This window comes from Lissotriton vulgaris, chromosome 10 (genome assembly GCF_964263255.1).
Source record: "Lissotriton vulgaris chromosome 10, aLisVul1.2, whole genome shotgun sequence".
Taxonomy (NCBI): domain Eukaryota; kingdom Metazoa; phylum Chordata; class Amphibia; order Caudata; family Salamandridae; genus Lissotriton; species Lissotriton vulgaris.
Window position 1 is genome coordinate 107,474,235 of NC_141698.1, and position 19,227 is coordinate 107,493,461.

Here is a 19,227-nt window from a genome sequence, read left to right on the forward strand (position 1 = left end):
TGTTGGCAGCCATCTTGTGCCTCAGTAACCGAGGCATAAGAAAAAAGAAAAACAGACACAAAAAACAAGAAAAGGGGGCAGGGTATAAACACTCTGACCCTCTAGGCCCACAAGAACCCCCAGGAATCAAAAAAGCAATTATTTTTGTTAAATAGGCCGAATTCGCGCTGGGTGTGCAAATCTTGACGAGAAAAAAAAAACAAGGCGCTGGCCAATTACCCCTCTTGTTACCTCCAGTAAGTCCCACACAGTGGGATTGCTAAGACGTCTTCGGAGGCCATGGCCCCCTAACTCTACCACTCTGCAAACATGCCTCGTGGCAGACTAAGGAGTGGAGGATAAAGTCCAATTTAGTCCTGAGGGGGTTTGGGGGCCAAGAATCCCTCCTGTAAGTCCTACGCAGCGGAATTCCTGAGCGTTAGTTGGACGCCCAGCACCATTTCTCCACCACTCTGCAAACGCGACTACTCGCTAAAGTAGCATATTTCTGCTCCTCTGATTTAGAGGTAGTTTTAATCCCCCTGCCCTATTATGTACTAGGGCCTTCAGAGGAGGTCATGCTAATCACAGGGGTACCCCAACGCATAGTGTTCCCTAGTGTATGTAGGTGTTTCCACTGTATTCTAAGTGTCTTTTAGCATACCACTGGCTCTAGGCCTGGTTAGTCAGAGTCAGTTACCACCAGTACCTGTCTGAAAAAGTTGTGAGCACAGGATGATTTTGCAACAAGGCCTCTTTCCGTTCCTCTGTTGGTTCTTTCTGCACATATCTTGATTTATTCCTGCACTTTTCTTCGTCTTTTTGGACTTCTGTTACTTCTTTCTGCATTTCTTTTTCTTCTTTCTGTGTGTTTTTTCTCCTTTCTTCACATGTTATTAGTGATGTAATTTGAGATGTCATCAGTGATGTCACTGACCATGTCATGAGTGATGTAATATGCGACGTCATCAGCAATGCATTGCAGGGCGCGAGTTATAGTTAGCTGAACTAACTATAACGGGGGAAATTCTCTGGTTTTGCACGAGACGAATGTCCAACTAATTATAACTTTTCCTAAAATCTATGTTTTTTTAGTGAAAAAAAAATATATATATATATCGCCAGTAGGTAGTTATAGTTAGGATTATTTTCAATACAAAATCTCAACATTCTATTGTGAAAAACCTTGGATCCGGTTGAGGAATCTGCCTGAAAATTTCCTCAAATTTGCCTCGCGGCGCCCCGGTCCTTCCCTGAAAGTTTGGGGGGGATTTGTCAAGCCGGGGCCGAGATAAAAGGGGGCTCCCAAAACGTGTTTTCCCCATGTTAATTTCCATCAGGGGCGGTCGACCTCACTTTTAGCCCGAACGGCTGAATGGATTCCCACCAAACTTGGCAAAATTATACGGACTGGTAGCCCGATGTGCCTTTGCTATGTCTCAAGATATGTGTTCCAGTGGATTTTGAGTAATTTAGGTTAAAAAAATATATACGCGAGTTCACGAGCGGAAAGCTGATTGGCTCTCGGGTGTCTGTCAACATTCCAAACAGTCCGGAGCGGCCGCCATCTTGTGTCTCGGTAGGATCGAGACACAAGAGGTGGCAAAAACAAAGGGGGAAATGACCATAAGGGGTCAGAGTAGACCTCCCCTGACCCCCTAGGTTTGATGTGGGGGCTATAAAAGGGCCCCGCGGGGCAAAAAAAAATAATTTTATTTTTATTTGCGCGGGGGAGCACCCGGTACGCGCACCGCGGAACGTACCGGGGAGCGTTCCATGGGGAAAAAAGAATGATAGTTTTTAAAAAATTTTGCCTTTTTTTATAATTTGGAGGTAGTTCTAAAAAGAATCGTTTTTTTTCTTCTTTTTGTTGTTTTATATTTTTTTTTTGTTTTTTGAACATTTTGTACTTTTTTTTTGGCTTTTATGAACTATTTTATATTTTTTTGTTATTTTTATGGGGAGAAAAAAAAAACAGGGAATTGAAAATGGCTCAACTGGAGCAAAAAAAATCAGGAAAAAATTAGGGGTTTTTGGGGCAATTGTGGTTGTCACCAGCAAGGAGGATGAGCTTTATGCTCTGCTCACCATAGGAGATGGTCTTACCACAAAAAATACATGTGATCCTGAATTCACCAAACCGAGGTTGTATGCAAAGGATTGTCTCCCTTGTCTCTGGTCCCTATGGAGTGGGTTGCTTTCTTTTGGAGGTGCTGGTTGAAGATTGGGGAGGGTTACTGGCCAGTTCTCTCACCTCTGCAGCAGCATAGTTGTTCGGAAGCTTGCGCTGCATGTGCCTAATCATGGTGTTATTACCAAATGAATATTTTTTGTTAGGGTTCCCCCTTGAAAGTTCAATGCCACAGATTTGGCAAGTCACCTTTGGCGCATTGACTTTCTTCATGCACTCTGGGATAGAAAAAAACTCCCATACAATGTGCTGCCCTGGCCTGTATGGGGTATTGTCTTCTGGCAGCCACCTTCTCCCCTCCTCCTCCTCCTCCTCCTCCTCCTCCTCTTCTTCTTCTTGACCACCAATGTGATGTTGTGGTGGTCCTCTTGGTGGTGGTGGTGGTGGTGGTGGTGGTGCAGATGCTCCAGCTGCTGCTGCTACTGTAGCCATTTTAAAGTACAAAATATTTCTCTTATATCTCCAAACAGGTCTTCCTCAGTCAAAGGACAAAGTCAGAATAAGGAAAAAAGGTGGGGGCTTTCATCATTTGGAAAAAAAACTGTCCTGAACCAATGAAAAGTGTTATTTTCAGGTCACATGACCCGGGCTTTCATCATTTGGAAACCAAATCTGTTCTTCGCTCGAGTACTTCCGGGTGCGCTTTCGCCGTGCGTATCACGCGGACGCAGCTACACGATACGTCACGATGTTTTCGTTCGCGGCAATAGCGCTAACGGGACGCTCACCGGTGCGCGACCCAGGGCGCTCCAGAAAAACTGCGCTTTCCAGTGCGCACACCGGGGCGCGCTCCGGGAGCGCACCAGGGCAAAAAAAAAGTATTATATAAATATACAATATAGGATTCATTATAAAAAAATATTACATTTTATAGGTTTGAGGCCTTATATATAGTTAGGAATTAGCATTTAAAAAACCTATGAAATTCACTGAAAAAACCATAGGTTTCACACCAGTTATAGTTAGGAATTAGCATTTAAAAAACCTATTAAATTCACTGAAAAAACCATAGGTTTCACACGTTATAGTTAGCTGGAAATTTTACTGACATAAAACCATAGAAATTCCAACGTTATAGTTAGTTGGACTCACTATAACAAGCGCGCCTGCAATGCACTGCTGATGACGTCACATATTACATCACTCATGACATCGTCCGTGACATCACTCATGACATCACTTATGACACCATCCTTGTGACAGAGTGACAGACCTCCTTTTAGTTTAATGTAACTCTTGAAATAGATATTCAAAAATAGAAACTAACATTTTCAAAAAAATGGAGATACCCATACCAGTTACAACAACCAATTCAGTAATTCCACCATCTATATACACATCAACTCATTTACCAACAGTTCTATATAGTCACTCATACATATACTCACTCATCATATGTAGTGATATATCTATGCATCCTGTTATACACCGACAGTCATTCAAAAGTTACTCACACACATACTCACACATGCAAATAAATTATTGAACATCAATTTATTTGCATATAAAACTATACACACACTACCTCTTTACTTCCAAGGAAACTTACACATACTTACTCTCTTAAACAATCATTTATATAAACATATACTTATTTAAACAGGAACTCTTACAATCTCTTACTCTCACATATACTCACTTATATACATCAAAACTCACAAACACTAGAATAAAATATATGTCGTTACTAAAAAACACAATAGTGAGACAGTCATTCACTCACTAACACACACATATACACACTCATCCACCCATACAGTCCTGCACATATGCTGTCTTCAAAACACATAAAAACAGTGAGCCAGTCAGCAACCCATGCAGCTACTTATACACAAAGTGAAACACTGATACATATATTTCAATATTTAAAAGTTACTCGCTAATATATGTATTCAATAAAATACACTTAATAAAGCAGTTAACCAATCATTTTTTTTAAAAAAACATCCATTTACACACTTATTTAACCATTTATTTTTCAATCAACCTTTACAAATACAAATGTTAAACATATTAATTTTAAAGAAAGACACACATTCACTGGCTGGTGTCATCAGTGATGTCATGAGTGATGTCACTGACGATGTCATGAGTGATGTAACATGTGACGTCATCAGCAGTGCATTGCAGGCGCGCTTGTTATAGTGAGTCCAACTAACTATAACGTTGGAATTTCTATGGTTTTATGTCAGTAAAATTTCCAGCTAACTATAACTGGTGTGAAACCTATGGTTTTTTCAGTGAATATATATATATATATATATCTTAACACCTTCCCCGACTGGGAAAGAATTGAGTCGCACAACATCACGGAATTTCATTATTTATTCAAGGCTTGTTCTTGTCTCAATGCATTTCGTCCATTCACTCGGCCTTCTTCGGAGGAGGCGTATCTGCAGACAACAAACGGTTTCAGCTCTGGATACCAGGTGATTACTTGTTCCTTTTCAGTTTTCCGTCTGGTGGGCGTTACAATATTTGCATCTTGCAGGGTATTCTGGTATCCGTAGGCTGCATACCTATTCAAGTGGATGATGCCTGTATTCGAACCTTGAATGAATACCACAATATATATATATATATATATATATATATATATATATATATAAGCTCCAAAGTTCCCCACCGGAACAAAGACGCACTCAGACATCTGCTAGCACCAGGCTTTTAAAGGGTAAGAACGAAACTGGCATGCCGATGCAAATAACAGCTTTTGTGTCAAGTTATGCATGCCTGACGCGTTTCTGTGCTGCCGCACTTCATCAGAGGCTTCGACAGTCTTTCGTGCTGTTCTGACCTATTTACACACAAGGAAAAATGTCACCCTTCGATGGGCTGCTCTGTTGAGCGTATTGACTTGTGGGTGTTGTAGTCACATATATATATATATATGCACTTCCACTGCGGAGCCAAGTCGTATGACATTTTCTGAACCCTCTTTGGAGAAGAATGGAGCGCACTTAAGACTGAAATGTAACCTTATATGATTAGTTTCTATAATCTGGAACAAATTGATAGATGTACTATGAAACAATTTTTCCTAGAGGATATGATTTTGTATGCCTAGAGAGGATGAAATTGTCCTCGCGTGGTAATGGCGCTTACTAATTTCGGTAATTAGTTATATGTGCTGTACCAATCTATAGGTGCTCAAGGAAAGAAGGGTCATCCACCCTTCAGCATAAGTGACCCAAGAAGATCACATTACTAATGTACCACAGGCCCGAGCACACATATAATATTATTTACAATAATGTAGAGTGATCTCAACCACCACAATATTATATAACATGTGTCTTTGATTTTCTTTCTTCTGTTGGCCCAGCCAACGCGTGTTTTGTCGCCCGGGAGTGACCCACGACTTCCTCAGGGTTGATTGACCTTTAATTTGAACGGTAGGCATTTGAGCCGGTTATACTTCTGTCCCAGCCAAGAGGGCAAGGAAAATGATATTGGTATTGTGCACTTCTAATCTTCATTCTTTCAGTGAATGCTAAATCCGTATGAGTGGATGATAAATATTAGTAGAAAATGTTCTATCCCGAGTTCAGGATCACATGCTTGTACTTTTGTACTCAGACGTATATCCGCGTCTGTCCACCGACACCCCGTATGATCGTCATCTGGGCAGAGCCGATCATCGACAAGAGTGACCAAGCACTCGTTGAATCAAAAACATCAGCAACGACCTCTGGTGCCGGCACTGCCGTAACGTCACCTCCTCTCCGGTAAGGACTGAAGCCGCCCCCTGTCTGCTTCCGCACCCAGGGCCCGCCGCATCGCTTTCCCCTGAAGCAAGGAACCAACGCTACTACGTGCCACCCGACATCGCAGCTCCCTGACACCGAGAAGAGCCTTTGTTTGTTTTTCTAGAGGTGCTGTCCTGTGAAAGTCTAGCTGTGACTCAGGGCGCGTCGCTGCACTCCTCGCAGGTGGGCTGTACCCCCAGAACTCTGTTGTGCGTTGAAGTGATAACTCCTGTTGGGGTTATCTGTTGCCAGAGACACTTGCAGCTAAAGCCTATTTTGGAGTAAACGTAAAGCATATTCGTACTGTGGATTTTTGTCGTTAAGGTCTTGTGTTAAATATATAAAGTTTACTTATTCTTGATACAACCCGGTGTGGTGTCCGTTTGTAGTTGTTCATCTATACTATTGTATGTGTTCACAAATGCTTAACACACTGCCTCTGAGATAAGCCTGTCTGCTCGTGCCAAGCTACCAAGGGGGTGAGCAGGGGTTATCTTCAGCGCGTAACTCCCTTGCCCTGACGTAGATGAAGGGTCCCTATTTGACAAAGGTGTACCGTTGCCAACTAGAGACTCTAAGTTCTAAAAATATATATTTTTTGTTGGTTACGACAGGGATTTTTTCAAGCCCTAGAAAATGACAGTGGGCGGTCACCAATTGAAATATGTTTGTCCCTTAACTGAAAAAGCAAAATTCATAATTGTCGAACTGAATAATGATGCAGGATCTCTATTGCACTAATGGAGTGCAGAAAATCAGTTATAATGAATTGCATTTCTGTGTGGATTGCAGATATTTACATGCTGAATAAGCCCATTCAGGGCAAAATAATATATAAGCAATGTGATTGAATTTGAGTGCTTTAAAAAACATTTACACACACACACACAACACACGCACACACACACACACACACACACACATATATATATATATATATATATATATATATATATATATATATATATGTATATATATATATATATATATGTATATATATATATGTGAGTGTGTATATATAATATATATATAAATATATATATTCCTCCAATCCCGCTTCCGTTCAAAACAGGCTGACACATGCTCAACGGTACACCAGTTAAGCTTTATTATATATATATTTTTTTTCTGCTCCATTCCCGGTTCGCTCTTGTGGCTGTCACTGTGGGTAGTCCGGACAGGTACCAGGCACCCCTGAAATTTTGCGACAAACACTCTCTCAATACAAGAAAGACACTCGTGGGATTCCCAATTCGTCAGTTTAATGACAATACCGACACGTTTTGGCTTTATTCCTTGCTCACAGCCATAAAGTATTACAAAAACACAAATGCATTTATACAAACACTTGTAGACAGTGAAGAAGTGACAAAAATTACACCACTTGATGCTTCTGCAAAAGAACGCCGGCCATCTTTGGTCTAAGTTAACACCTCGGCCATGATTGCCTATTCATATCATATTCGGAGTCCTTTCAGACTATATCCGACCTGAAAAAGCGCTAATAGGGCATTACATACTTTTCCAATTCTTGATCTTAAATCATGTTTCTGTAATACTGGCAAAAACACAAATACATTTTTGCACTAAGTTACGTCAAGAAAAACTTGCCGAATACTGGTGTCTCTATATCACCCAAATACTCATGTATATCAGTCATGCCCAAGTGGGCAATTCCACAATATACCAAGCCATAGTATTACATGTCAACAGTTGATTTTACGGTCTTGACCCAGTGGCCTTAGCTAATTCTGCCCATGTGGGCTATTAAGAATTAATAGCTCTAGACTTCAATGTCAATTAGAACTTGCACGATAGTTCAACGCTTGATTTAAATATTAAAGCATGGCAAAAATCAGAAAAATGTTCAGACATTTTTCCGCTTAATCTTGATGAAAGTGCCCATACCTGTGTAAAAAAATACATGAATAAACCGTTAATATTAAAAACCAAATGGAAGGAATTACAGTACAAAATACCAGAATACAAAAATACAGTTCATACTAATTGTTCAAGTGGATTGCTAATTCTTCATTTGAATTGAGTACCTTCGGTATCATGGTCTCAAAATCAATTATATACTTGGATTCCAGTTTCCTTAGGGTGAGTTTTCTATTACCCCCTCTTGTGTCCACATCCACAGCATCAATTATCATCATCTTTAACAGATTCTCATTTTGAAAATGACACTCAAAGAAATTCAGTGCCACCGGGTATTGTTTGTTTTTATGGCGGATGGCACGTACATGTTTAAGGACCCTCTTTTTGGCCGGATGAATTGTGCTCCCTATGTACATTTACTGACAAGGGCAGATCAAAGCATACACACAATAAGAAGTGTTACAATTTACAGCTTTGGGGATCACAAATTGCCTTTTAGATTTTGGAATTTGAAATTCCTTGCAATCAGAACTGTTGCTGCATGCTTTGCATTTCGCACAGCAACAAAATCCCACCCGACTTACATTTTGCGATTTTTCTTTAGTTATTATTAAATTCACACTCAACATATCCCTTAATGATTTACTTTTCTTGAAAGTTCTTTGGGAATTGCAGTTCAAATGGTTTACTCAAATCATCATCTGTTCTTAAAATATGCCAATGCTTATTTAAAAATCTACTGACATCTGGTGCTTGATGGGAAAATGTTGTAATAAAGCGTGTCATTTCTATCTCATGATTCTCTTTCACCTGATGAAGTAATTCAGTTCTCGTTACTTTTTCTACTCTTGACACTGCCTGATCTATTACTTTTTTACTGTAACCATGTTCTAAAAATCTTTGGCACATTACACATTTTTCCCCCTCAAAATCCGTGGCACTACCACAGATTGTTTATCAACCTTGTACTCTGTGATCAGACTAAACTCCAGGAATAGGCAGAGAAATCAGAAAGCAGTCGATTCTCATGTGAAAAGCACAAAGAGAGTCTTGCAAAATAAAGTCATGTAGTATTGTGTGCAAAAAGCAGTAACATGGCAGCAGAGCTCATGCTAACTTAGTAATGTCGACAATGACCCTAATGACCATATGACACCCACCCCTTGTCCAGGCCGTAGCATATAGATAAAAGACCCAAACAGAGTTTAAAGGCAGGCAGAGTCAAGAAGCGCTTAAAAAGACATTTAAAAACTAAACAAAAAAAGAAAGTAATTTTAAATGTTGTTGTTCATTAAGAACGGGATTGATTTGGAGGTGTACAATTCATCAAAGTATGTGAACCCAAGAATGTAATTCGTTCTAAAGGTTATTCCTCCCATTTGATGCAAAAAGGGATTGCATCCACTCAAGTAGCTCAAAAGAACACAGGTGTTTCTTATAGTCCGATGCCTCCAAGAGCATATCCCGGCAACTTGCCTGAGATTCAATGAAACTCAGCTGCAAGAGGTGCTGTGCAGCTGCACAGATATTCCATTCAGCCAACACTCCAAGTGCAGCCGCACGCGCCATACGGTCATCCCAAGAACAGGCCTTGCCATGGGCCACTAAGGGCCCCATTAACAGATCATAATCCGGATCCGTACATGACGTATTGGAGAGGCATAAATCCAAGGCCCAATAGAATGTGCACCGCTGGCAGTAGAACACAGGTTGAATGCAAGTGAAGTAGGCAAAGCGAAAAGTTAGTCCATAACTCACGCTAAGCGTTGCTAATGGCAAGCATCCAAAAAGGTGTTGCATTTGGTCACAGTACAGTTGCAATTGGTCGGGTCTGTGCAGTACCACATGATGGGCTACCATTGCGTAACAGGAGCAAAAGTAGCAGGACGCAAGCCGCCAGTGCTAGTATTAAAGGGAACCCTCCGAAAGACGCTGGAAAAAATAGAATGTATAACGGCCGGAATGACTCTAAAAATCATCTGAAATAAGGCAAAAGACCGGATCCTTAACATTTTTTTAAATGAGCAAGGCCTACTGTATTAGACACATTAAATATTCTATGTATCAGTTCCTCAAAATTAAGTGGGAGATTTGTGTTCAGCAGTGATTGGATATCACTAGATGTTCTAGCCACCTGTAATTCCAAGGTCTCTCAAGCCGAAGTGAGAGCTACTTCCTGTTGAAACAATAGCGCTTTGAGTCTGCTTAATTTATTGAAATCTGTTTTCAATGTTGGAATGGAAGGCCAAATGGAACTATCTACATTCCCATGCGGGAATGGAAAAAACACATTGCTACAACAAGTAACATGTTGTGAAACTGTTACTATATATGGGATGCCTGCCGGTAAGCCACAGCAGTCGTTGTCATTCAAAATAAGATAACTGCTGTTAGAAAGCAATGTGAGAGCGGGAATTACTGCTGGGACAGGCGTTCCTTTAAAAAAAACAAGCCAGATTAGGTGTGGACACATTTCAAGTGCCCTACTGTGTATTTGCAGTCCTCCACTGTTAGGAAAACTTCTGTACCCTCCTGTTGACATCTGTAGGTGAAACATAGGGACCATAATTCATGGCAAAAGGCACTACCCACGGGTTCAAAACGGTCAATTGGGAAATGTTTCAGCAAGATTTAAATTGAAACAGCGAATATGGCAGAGAGATAACACCATGAATTAACCATACAGCTGAATCGGTCTCTGCCACAGAAAATGGCAAGTGTTCTAATTATTCAATGTTCAACAGTATGTATGTAGCGTCTTTCATGGACATGAATCTCTGTTTATCAGTTAGATTAAATGTTAAAAACAAAGCAGAAGAGTTCGAATAATTCCATGGTACTTTTACCATTTTGAGAGTCTGTAACGTCCATGAAAATTGCATCACAGATCGTAATTGATTTTGACCATGATATAACACAGATACATCACTTTGAACAATATCAATAACAGATGAAACAATATTATCTAAAGTATAAATGTGGGAAGACAGTGTATTTATGCTATTGTCGATTACTGCAAGAACCTTCTCAAAATTTGCTTTGTTAATTTGTCACCCGCGGAATGCTGCCTCTATCTGACATAATTTCCATATTTCATTATAAGCTGCATAGATGAATCTTTTTGATCTGGGAACTTTACGGCCCAAGAGAAAATCAGTAAAATTGATGTACCTCGACAAGAGTGACCGGTGTTGTTTCACTGACAACAGAGTGGAGTGTTCCAACCATTGTTGACAACATTTTCCCACTGAATATGTGGTGACCAAGTGCGGATGTGGGTAACGGGGATCAGGTCTAGTTTGTGTGAAACCGGTTGTCGCATTATAAAAATGCAGTTGACAAGCATTAGAATTGAAGGGTCAACATCAGAGATATTGAAACTGTCATTTTGAAACAGAGCTTATAGTACATAGATTGTATAATTGATGTGTTTACGCCAATTATCATACTCAGCCAATGACGAAATGGATAGAATATCAACATTTTTGACAGTGGCCAGACCAAAAGAAGTAGTTTGGTGCACTGTGTCATTTAAAAATAATATTTAAGTTAGAATTAGACATGCAGAATGCCAAGCCTTGGTTCCCTGGACCTGCCAAACCTTAGTGCTCCGAATCAATTTCAAATCAATGGTATCTTTCCAGTGAACATAACCCTGTAAGGACAATTCAGTTCTAAAAGAATTTGAATATATTAACTTCGTGTGTGTCAAAATAAATTTAGATTGAGATGGCAATTTCATTTTAAAGAACTAGGAGTCTGGATTGGACGTGTTGTAACCAGTGAAATAAGTGAACTTATTTCTAAGTGTTTTTTAACTTCCCTGTAAGGGAGTTGGACAACGTTCTCACTACGTGTAATTAAAAGTAGGTCTTAACGTGTTTGTTTTGTGCAAGAAATGGTGGCCATAATGTTGATAACAGAATAATTCAGCATGATTGGAAGTATTTAAATACAAATCTTCAGCATCAAAAGCAGCATAATACTTAAAATCAGAAAACAATTAATGTACTGCTAGTACATCCCAATCATCAGAATGTATGTCCTGTGTTACCACATTTCCTAAGAGACGCAAAACGCATATGGTATCTTGAAGACCTCTGTCGGACCATGAATTTCGAATGTAACTATATCCCAAATGATGCCATCTGCAACCGGGAAAGCCGAAATGCTCACAAGGGCTTGATCATGTTTCATGATATGGGACGATGTATGGGGAGCCAGAATTCCATCTACCAACTTTACAGCAGAGCGGTCTGGCAAATAATGACCCTTGATGAGCAAGAAGAATACTGTTCACAAACCCAATCGACTTGAAGAGGAAAATCATGATAAGCACCGACCAGATGTAGGTCCAGGGTGGGACCAGGTAAGTCTTTTTGAACAAAGAGATGAAAATGCTTGTTTATGTTGGTGAAGGTGCCACACAGGAGGACAAGGAGGAGTCATAAGAGAAGCTCATACAGTCCTCACAATAACTGCTTGATCCCATGTTCATTAACGGCCGTAGCCCAGCATCAGCTTCATGATGTAAAGGACTGTCCGGTACTTCAATATGGAACTCATCTGTAGGATAAGTATACTCAACGTCCGTGTTGGAAGGCACAGGGGATGAAGGCACAGCAGTTAAACGGCTAGCAGTAGTCTCCGTTTCACCCTCAACGACACAGGGATTATTCGAAGATGCAGGAGTCATCGGATTCAAAGAAATAGCATTGCATGAAATACCCGGTGTCACACTATTCAGAATCGGCCATATGGTGTACTTTGACATTGTCAATCGAAATGTATCTCCTTTCTTTGCGACCAGACAAACGTAGCAGTATCAATGTACGAGTCCCCTTCAATCCCAGAACTGGGACTGGTGCACGATAAGAGGGACCAAATTCTTTTTTGTTCTCCAGCTTTTCTCATACAAGATCCCCAACTTTAGGAATCTAGCTGGCGACTGGAATCAGCATTGCCTTGTCATTGGAAGAGGGTATACATTCTGTAGTGTAGCGTAGCTGTCACAGGTCTGTTGTAGGTCCTGTAACATAGTAGAATGGTTATCTATGTCAAATGTTGCAGCCGCCACCACGCCATCTAGACCATTAAGATCAGGCACAAACATTTCAATGCCAAAGAGCATTTCATATGGAGTCCACCCACCCAGAGATATTCTTGGGAGATTTTTAAGTGCAAGATGAACCCCACACAAATGGGCCAGCCAGTTCCTGCCAGCACCTAAGACTCTAGCTGTTAAAGATTGCTTAAAGTCACACTTCATTCGCTCCACTATTGATTCGCCCTCAGGTCTGTATGGAGACGAAAACTGCACCAGCACCCCTAAAGTCTTCATTGCGTCCTTGCAGGCCTTAGAGGCGAACGCTGGACATTGGTCAGAATGGAAGGTGCCACAGGCAAAAGTACCAACAAAGACACGCAAATCTCTAATGACATTTTGAGCGTCAGCACTGCATTGTGGCCAAACCCATAGGAATCTAGTGCACAAATCAACTGCAACAAAAATATATTTATATGCAGTATCAGAGGTCAATGGACTGCAGTGATCAAGATGTATACAGCCAAAAGGCTGATTTGGAATACATAGCTGTGTCTGTGGTGTACGCAAAACCGTAGAAGGCTTGATTTGTTGACAGATATCACAAGACAGCACATAACTATGGGTTTACTTATGTAAACCACGCCACCAATAACGTTGCTGTAGAATAGAGACTGTCGCAGACACTCCAGCATGTGCAGAAGCCATGCCTTCATGTGCTGTTAAGATTAAAGGAAGTCTGCGGTCCATGTTGGGAATCCGCCGATCCCCAACTGACGAAATGGTGGCATATTTCAGGAGATAAATGATAAGAATATTTAGAAGGGAAGCCCTGCAGGAAACCAGTTCCATCCTTTGTTGCAGCTATAGCCGCCAAAGTGTTATTATCTATCTGAGTCATGGACCTTGTAACTTCTGCAATGGAACACGTGGCTACTGCAGATTTGGCTGCCTCGTCAGACAAAGAATTACCAAGAGCATGTGCTCCCACACGCTGATGGCCAAGAGTCTGAATAACCTGTGTGAGCGGCAGACTTTTTTTTAAGCTCCGCCACTTAAACGCAAAGCATTTTATGCTTTATTTTGCGGCCCTCGATAATCATTTTGAGACCAAAAGAATAAGTTGTTATTAAAAGAATGGACACAGTAGTAATAATCGCACATAATAAGATTATTCACATCAGGGTCAGAAAACTCAAGAGCACGCAGCTCAGCCAATTGCATCATACAGTCCCCAAGTGCCTGTGTATGCACAATGGAAGACTTAAATTCACCATTTACAATTGAACTAGCAACAATAGCGCAAGCTGCTGAATAAGCATCTTTGGACCCGATGGCCGGTTGAGTCGAGCTGTCGGTATAAATGATACATTTGTACTAATCCAAAGGAAGCAACGACAACGAAGGAGGATAAACATGTTCATACTGTAAAAACTCCTGTGTCTGAAGAGCAGGATCAAAGATAAACGTGACATCAGCCAATGTCAAAGAAGTAGCCCATTGTATCCAATGGGAATGTAAAGCTTTAGAGTTCTGTACACTTGCCTTAGTCACTGCTTCTAAAGCAGGGATAGGCGAAACCATAAGAATGCGTTTTCCCTGCGCCATAAGGGTTCTTTCTGAATCGCCATTTGGACCGCAGTCAAAATCTTTTCAACTTTCGAAAAGCACATTTCCGCTGCTATGTACAAATGTGGGCAATAGGTACTGTATCACCTTCGTTTAACGTTAAGTATGTGAAACTCACCGTCCCTGGTACAATACGTATGACCAGGTTCATAGAATTATCACACGTCAACAAAAAGTTAGTCTCTAGTAGATCAGACTGCAAAAATCGTAGAATAGTGGTATGTTCCGGTAGCCAGCAAGCAGAAGTAAATGTAGGTTGCATCAATGCATGGAGCGGTTTGATACGCTGGGCTTAATCAGGAATATATGTCCTCCTGAAATTCCAAAATCCCAGCAAAGAATGAAGCTTCTTAAGTGTAGACGGAAGTTGCATTTGTGCACATTTCTCCAGAAAGTAGGGGGCTAACCCCCTACCTTCATTATTGAGCTCAAGGCCCAAAAAGAGCACCATCAAACAAGCAATCTGTGACTTAGCAAAATTAAATGTGTAACCATAGTCAGCAAACAACAGAATAATCCTGTCGACTCGGACTAGATGAGGTATCAGTTTGTCATCCGTCAGATAAATATCATCTATGTACGAGAACACACCCGGGTCGATGCTTTGTAACAAAGACACAACACGGGCAGCGAAGGCCCCAGGGCTGGTTTTATACCCCATAGGCAAACGCATAAACTTTTTTGGATTTCTGACAACAGTAAATGTGGTCAAGTCACAGCTCTCAGGAGCCAGGTTGTGACTGTAGAAACCATTGGATATATCCAGTATCGTTTTGTACTTTTTATGGATAATACTGTTCACTAACGCAGAGCTGTGTGTTCTGTACTGCAAACGTACAACAAAGACTATTCAAATGTCGATAATCCAACACAATGCAATATGAATCGTCCGGTTTCGATACCGGAAAAAGAGGATTAATAATTGGTGATACACGGGAGTCAATTACACCTTGATATTCCAAATAAGTCAGAATGTCACAAACAGGAGCTTTAGCCTCCCACCTGATTGGATATTGCAGTTATGGCTGCTGCATAGACCGTAATGGAATCTTGAATGCCAAAGATATATTCTAACCTACTACAAATGTTAGACTACTCATGATTCTACTTCTAACATATATTATGTGAGTTGCTATGTGACTGTGTGTATCCATGTGTGAGTGGCTGTACGGGTGTGTGAGTCAGTGTGCGAGTGGCTGTATGGGTGTATAAGTGAGTGTATGAGAAGCTGTGTGGGTGGGTGAGTGAGTGGCTGTGTGAGTTACTGTATTGGTGAGTGTGTGAGTGGCTCTATGGGTGAGTGAGTGGCTGTATGGGTAGGTGGTGGATGGGAGAGTGATTGTATGGGTAAGTAGGTGTCTGATGTATGAGTGAGTAAATGAGTGTGTAAGTGGCTGCATGGGTGAGTGATTGGCTGTTTGGTTAGGGGAGTTTGTGTGTGAGTGGCTGTATTGGAGAGGAAGTGTTTGTTAGAATGGCTGTATGAGAGAGTGAGTGGATGTGAGAGTGTGTGCATGGATGTGTAAATGGGTATATAAGTGGTTGGGTGTGTGAGGGCTTGTATGGGTGAGTGAGTGACTGTGTTGAAAGACTGAATGGATGAGTGAGTGGGTGTATGAGTGGCTGTATGGGTGAATAAGTGGGTTTGTGGGTAGCTGAGGAAATGAGTGAGTAGTAGTTTTATGTGTGGCTGAATGAGTGAGTGAGTAGGTATGTGAGCGGCTCCATGGATGAGTGAGTGGTTGTGTGAGTACTTGTATGGGTCTGCAAATGGATATTTGAGTACTTGTATGGGTCTGTAAATGGGTATGTGAGAAGTTGTGTGGGAGTGTGAATGGGTGTATAAGAGGTTATATAGGGGTGTGAGTGGGTCTGTGAGTGCTTCTGTAGATGATGTTATTTTTGATGCCATCAGTGATGTCACGGACTATGTCAATGCTGATGTAATATGTGAGGTCATAAGCAGTGCATTGAGGACACGTACATTATAGTTACCTCAGCTAACTATAACTGCTGAATTTCACTGGTTTTGTATGAGTGAAATCTGAGCCTAACTATAAAGTCCCTGTAACCTTTGTTTTTTTCAGTGAATTTCTAAGGTATTTTTAATTCTATTTCCTAACTATGATGTCCCTGTGAACTTAGTATTTTACAGTGAATATCTAAGGTTTTTGCATTGTTGTTTCCTAACTAGAATTGTATTTCCTAAATGTAACCATTAACCTTTGACAGTGAGTGTGTGAGTGAGTTCATGAGTGTCACAGTAAGTCTGTGACTGAGTGTTAGTGTCTGACTGGGTCTTTCAGTGAGTGTGTGAATGTCTGAGTAGGTCTGTGAGTGGCTGCGTGAGTAGGTATGTGACTGAGTACATGAATCTGTGAGTAAATGCATGAGTCTCTGGGTGGGTCTGTGAGTGAATGCATGAGTCTCTGAGTGAGTCTGTGATTGGGTACTTGAGTGTGTGAGTGGGTGCGTCAGTATATGAGTGGTTCTGTCAGTGTGTGTGCAGTAAAAAAGTAAGGGGCACACAGCAGCAGGTCCTCATGCCAGTTCCTCCTGTGACAGTCCTCCTGTCCAGCTTGCCTGCAGTCAGCTACCCTCTGCTGCATCCAGTTTTGTCTTGAAAAACAAGGAGAGGGGCTTGTATAGTCCAAAAGGGACAGAGCACCAGTAACAATATTGTTAAAAAGAATTTACCATTTGGACTCTTAAGAAGATATATACATCAAAACCAAACACTCCACACTCATACTCTTGGAACAACTCCAAAGGCAACACAGTACTAGTATTACAAAGATTTATTCAGTACAAAACATTTAATGTTTAAAAATGATTAGTTAATCACAGTAGATTACAGTACAATATTAAAAATAAGCATCAAAAGCAATAACTAAAACAGTTAACAATTCATAGTTTTCAAAAATCATAACATAAAATAGCAGCAAGTTAGCGACAGAATTACAATGCACCATATGGAAGGAAAAAACTGGACCAGGCAGCAACAATCCACCCTTACTGAGTTAATCTGTAAATAACCTAATCCACTGCATGAGACATTAAGAATCGGTCACTATGCTAATTGTCCTGTTTCAGATTTAACAGTTTGAATTGCGTCGACGCGTTTCGGTGGAGCTATATGATTACTTCCACCATCTTCAGGACAAGTAATAAAGAAATCCTTCCACTGTGTCTTCCCTAATCAATATCTTAATGGGGTATCCTGATAATTGACCCTATGATACTTCGTTTGGGCAGTGTTCAGTTTTCTGCCTATTTCATATTTGCCATTATCCTCTACTTGGCGAGCTCCAGATAGCAGTCTGACTTTTACTTAAAAAAATGTTTTTCCTCAGTAGTCTTAATGTCAGTTGATTCGATATTTCCAGTGGGCGATCTTGCCTCACAAATTGTAGAATAGATTCCCCAGTCTGAGAAGTTATTGGCGAGACTAGCATCTGTGGGGGGCCTAGATATGCCCAATTTGTATCCAAATCGCAGGGCTCTATTGCTCCATTGCTTCTTTCAAGGGAAAAACGTACGGTCTTTGTATCTTAATCCTCCGCCATGCATCCAGTTTTGTGCCTTCTGCGCTCATTTTCTGCTTGTTTTTCCGCTTCTTCTCTCCTCGTTCCAGCCCTCTATTTTGCCTCTTTCTGCCTGTTATTTGACCTTTTTCTGTTTGCTCCTGACCTTTATTCCGCTTCTTGCTGCTTGTTTCTGACTTGTATTTTGCATCTTGCTGTTCATATCTGACCTCTATTTTGCCTCTTTCTCCTCATTCTGCTGGTTACTTTGCCTCTTTCTGCTCACTCCTGACCTTTATTTTGCCTCTTTCTGCTCCTTTCTGACCTTTATTCTGCCTCTTGCTGCTGGTTTCTGACCTCTATTCTGCCTCTTTCTGCTCCCATCTAGCTTGACTCCTAGGAGGTCTCTGTCCGGAATGAGGAAGAGAAGGTTGCAGGACTGCTCCAGGAGCCCAAGTCTTCTTCATCACACTCAAGCTCCTTGGGACACTCAGGGAAGAAATACAAAAAGAAGAAGTCTAGACGGACTTCGACTTCACCTTGTCTGTTGAGGAGGACGAGAAGAGTGAGGAACATCAATGTTCCAGGCATGGTTTTGCGGAGCTGTTGCATAGTCTGACTCCACGTCTCCCCCATTTCCAGGAGGTAGAGCAACATCAACTCAAATAAAAGAATTTTACAAGGTCACGTGCAGAGCATTTGTGCTAGCCAACCCCTCCGGTGTGCCTCCAGGCTGCACAGGGTCTCAAGAGGCCGCATCAGGTTCTGCGCTGACGGCTCCGGACTTGGCTCTAGTGGGGTCTTATGGATCCGATCCCGGAGTGACAACGGTCGTGCCATCGTGACCTTTCCTGATGCTGGTCTGAACTCGATTCTCCCAGCGCCGAAGGTGCAGCTCGGCTGATTCAGCCCCATTCTGATTCCAGATGACTTTGAGTCGGAACGCCATTAATCAATGCGGATTCCTGCACTGACTGAGCCCAGGAGCTCTAGGTCATTGCCTGAATGTTTTTAAGGAGGTTACAGGCATGGGAGAAGAGTGGATGGGGTTATTCGACCTTATAGAACACCAGTTAGACACACCTGGCGAGGAATTGGACTGGTATGAAAAGCTTACGGAAGCCAGTGGACTGGACACCTCTCCAGATACTAGTATCTCTCTCCACCTTCTGAGGCTATGGAGGAGGGGGCATCTTTTGCTATGGTGGTGAAGAGGGCAGCGGAGGTCCT

At 41.4% G+C, this 19,227-nt stretch overlaps 1 protein-coding gene across 2 annotated transcripts in view; it reads left to right on the top strand.

The window, feature by feature from the left end:
* The window catches only part of LOC147684768 (kinesin-like protein KIF19), a 1,367,439-nt gene that overhangs the window by 947,991 nt on the left and 400,221 nt on the right, over positions 1-19,227 (top strand). The window lies entirely within an intron of this gene.